The following is a 4,547-nucleotide window of genomic DNA, read 5'->3' as shown; positions in this document are numbered from 1 at the left end:
TGGAATTGCAATCGGGATGCGAAATTTTGAACCCCACGACCGTCGTAATGGCGGGAATAGTAACGAAAGCGGATAATGGAAAATGGGCATAAAACGACGTCGCATTAATCGCATTGCTTTATTTAGGTCCGGCCAAATTCATATTTTCCCCTCTAGTTTCACTTTTTTTTTCATGTAATTATTTAATTTTTTTATTATTTTAATTATACTTTTAAATTTAATTCTTATATTTTAACCTATTCTTCATAAAACAATTAAAATTTTGATCTATATTTTTTAATCAATTTAATTCATATATTTTAAGTTTAGAAGTATAATTAAAATAATAAAAAATTTAAATTAATACACATAAAAATTGAAAATTACATGAATTAAATTGATTTAAAAATATAAATTTATAATTATAATTTAAATAATAAAAAATTTAAATAATCACATAAAAAAACGTAAAAGTGGAAGACATAAATATAAGATTGCCTTTAACAAATGAGCAAATAAATTACTCCATGTGCTTGTGTGTGTGATATTGCTCAGCAATACATATTATTATTATATATATATATATACATACAGAAATATATTATTATACTGTTGACAATATAGGCTTAATAGATAAAGGAGTTTTTGAATTACTAAGAAATGTGGTATTTAGTCTCTCAATTAAAAATTTTGATATATTTTTTTTAATTATTTTTTTTCATCACCTTAAATCTTTAAAATTAGTCTATATTAAAACGTGAACTATACGCACCTTACAAGCATGTGATGAAGAGGACGAAGAATGGAAAGGTAACTACATTTCAAAGGTTAATACATAAAGGGTCCCTAAATAATTAAGAAATGTAACATTTAACCTCTTAATTAACATTTTGGCATATTTACTCATTCAATCATTACTTGTCATTGCCTTAAGTTAATCTATTAGCCAAAAGCTAACGACGTAATTAACTGTTACAACAAAGCTAAACCTCTTTAGCATGTTAGATTAATTTATACATATCAAATTAAACATTTACACATCATCTCATATAATAATCATGAGAAAAAAAAAAACAATTCCCCACATTATTAGTATTTGCAGTGGTGGTGGTGGTTGCGGTGGTCGATCTAGGATGAAAGACTATAATTGCGATGAGTTTTGGTGTATGAATATTAGAGAGAGAAGATGAGAGCGAAAAATGAAGGTTAAGAAGTTGTTGACTTCTTAGTGGAATTTAGAGTTTCAATTGTGAATTTGTGATGGCAACAACAATTAGAAATGGTCAATCGAGGCAAGCGAGGGTAGAATTCAGTGACAAGTTTGGAAAAATGGTGATGGCAAGATAGATAGAGTCACGAGTTGGAGAGTTTAGATTTTTTTTTTTTTTAATTTTCAATTCATATTATCTAAAATTGACTTAATTAATATATAATGAGTCTTTGGACTATTAAAAAATATGGCCTTTAGCACCCTCAACTAAAATTTTCTCTCATTCAACTATTTTTTTCGTCATCTTAAATCATTGGCGTTAATCTCTATTAAAGCATGAATTATACACTCATTACAAGCATATAAAAGGTACTTAAAGTGACGAAGACCAAGATATAAAGTATAGTTTTTATACTTGTTTGTAGAGAGCAACGGGTTAAAATATCAATGAAAGTACAAGAAACATTCTTTTTTGTTAATATTTGTGATTCAAAATATATTGATATGTTATATGTTTAATAAATCAATTCATGTAATTGTCATATGGCATATAGTGTTATATTTTGATAAATAAATTGATGTACTTTTACATTTGGGTTGCATCACACTTGCATATGAGTTTATTTCATTATGAATGTGGGCTACATTTAGATGTTCTATAATATGCTATAATTTGGGTTATATATATATATATATAAAATAGGCCATGAGTTGTTGGTGTTTTATAGCAAACTGAGCCCAAGCCCAAGTCTGTCATTTATCTTGAGTTGGCCCGTGTATATAAGGCAAATAGGGGTAGTTGAACAATCATCATCTTCAAGAATGTGCAGAAAGCATTTACGAAAGCTCCATTATCAGAAACCCTAGTTTTTTGTGTTGTCACTTTCTTTGAGAAATCATAGGTTGTGTAAGAGAGGTAGGCGAGTGTTGTGAGTGCTGTGAATAACTTGTTCTTTGAAACTTTTGTACTCAGTTTTTCACCGATTTGTCAATACTGTAAATGGTTTTTCTGATTGTTGTTGATTGCTTGTAATTTCTCTAAACCCATTGTATATATTAGTGGATTTACTAGGGATTGGAAGCCTTTGCCGTGGATAGGATTCTTTTGAATCTGAACACGTATATCTCTTGTTCTTGAATGCATTGTGTTGTGATTTTTCGTTTCTATTTTGGCTTCCGATTTTGTATCGTTTCTTGATACTTCTCTTGGTCTTAGCCATATGGTTGTGTGATTTAATTCATAGGATATTAATATTTTTCTTCCAAACACGTTCATGGGTGATAATTATACATGTTTGATCAAATTTATATTTATATATTTTTTAAATAATTTAATTTTTTTATTATTTCGATTATACTCTTGAACTTGATTTTTGAATTAATTTAATTTTTATACTTTGATTTTTTTTTTGACAACTCAATTTTTTTATTATTTTAATTACACCCCTGAATCTACATGTTCGAGTCGATTTAACTTTATACTTTCATGTGTAAAAGAAATAACAAATTGATATAACAAAATATATATTATACTTTGTTCATGTCAAATTATAACGGTTAAATTAACTAAAAAATACAAATACAAGATATAATCAAAACAATGAAAAGTTCGATTTGCCACACGAAAAAAATGTCATACTACAAGGATTAAATAGATTCGAAAATATAAGTTAAGGAGTATAATTGAAATATTGAAAAATTTAGGTTATCGCACGAAAAAAAAAATCAAAGTATATAAATTAAATTGAATCAAAAATACAAGTTTAACAGTATAATTAAAATAATAAAAAATTTAAGTAATCAAATAAAAAAATGTAAAAATATAAATTTGGCCAACATATTATTATATACATACATATATATATATATATGTAATTCCATTGATTAGTACACTTTGTTGAGATTTGAACATAATGGTCGATTACAGGTTCACGAGATCTTGCAAGAAAGAAATTATCTTGAAAGTTGGGGACATCTTTGGAATTCATAGATCATCGAGAAAAGTTTATTAATTGGATAAATTATATTATTTTTAATCTTTTTTTAATTCATTTTGGGCATTCGAGTTTCGTCTAACTAATTCTCAAGGACGGGTGATCTTCCCCTCTGATGCACCTTCCGAGTAAATCCGAATGCGAACATAATCTATACACACTTAGAAGTTGAATATTCGGTATAGTCCATGTGAGATTTTAAACCTTTCAACAAATTGTCACACTGATTCAAACCTTGATACTTTATATGAAACTTAAGGTATTTTATCATTTCACCATGCCCATGAAATTATTATTTTTAACTTTGTACTTTATAATAAAGTATTTGTGTACTTTAATTTTTATTATCGTATCCATTAAATATTAATTTTTGTTATAATTTGGTCTATTTCTTAATTTTTTTATTAAATTTTGTTAAAAAATTAATACAAATCTCGAAATCACTTAATTGTAAAGTTTACATTAATTTTTTTAACATTAAGTGATTTTTCTACTTATATTAATGTATATGGCATCAATTTTTGTTAACAGAATTTGATAAAAAAATAAAAAGATTGATTTAATTATAACAAAAAAATAAGGTACGGTAACGACTAATCTTTTAATTTACTATTTATTAATCTCTTTTTATTGTCAGCTCTAATTGTACTTTAAAATTAAATTAAAGGAAGAAAACACTTCTAAAAGGAAATTTTTTTATTTGCTAAAATCAAAGGGACAGGTAAATTGTAAATATAATTTTTTACTAGTTAAATAATTTAATTGTATATAGATTTCATTTTGGATGTTTCCTTTTCCTTTTGAATTGTTGCTTTAATAAATTAGGATTTGATGAGTTAATTTTATTTTTTTTTTGTAAATTGTAATTCATTACATATTCATATTATATGATTTGAGATTGGACCATAGCCTAAAAACACAAAATAATTTTAAGAGACCAAGTCTCCCAAAGACTGAAATAGTTCCAACGAAGAGATAAGAGTTTTTCAAAAACTGTAATCAACTTCGAGAGACTGGATTATCTTTAGAAATAACCCAATAAATCCTTCTTGTGAAGATCTCAAATGAAGCGCAAACATGATAATTTCGATATTAAAATTTCTTTAAAAAAATCAAAAAATAATAAACATAATCTATAAGAGTCCTAATCCTATTGACCTTAGAATAGTAAGAACACTTATCAAAAACTTTCAAACCTCTATATAAATAGATAAATCCTCATTTAAAAAAATGTACATCTTTAATACTAATTTCAATACTATATTTATCAAAGTTTTTAGAGAATTGAAGTGTTTGACTTAAATATCTAAACATTCACACGATGACCATCTTGTACCCTCTGATAGTTTTTTTTTTTGTAAATT

This window comes from Diospyros lotus, chromosome 12 (genome assembly GCF_014633365.1).
Source record: "Diospyros lotus cultivar Yz01 chromosome 12, ASM1463336v1, whole genome shotgun sequence".
NCBI lineage: Eukaryota > Viridiplantae > Streptophyta > Magnoliopsida > Ericales > Ebenaceae > Diospyros > Diospyros lotus.
The sequence above is the reverse complement of the archived record's forward strand: the minus strand, read 5'-3'. Positions refer to the sequence as shown.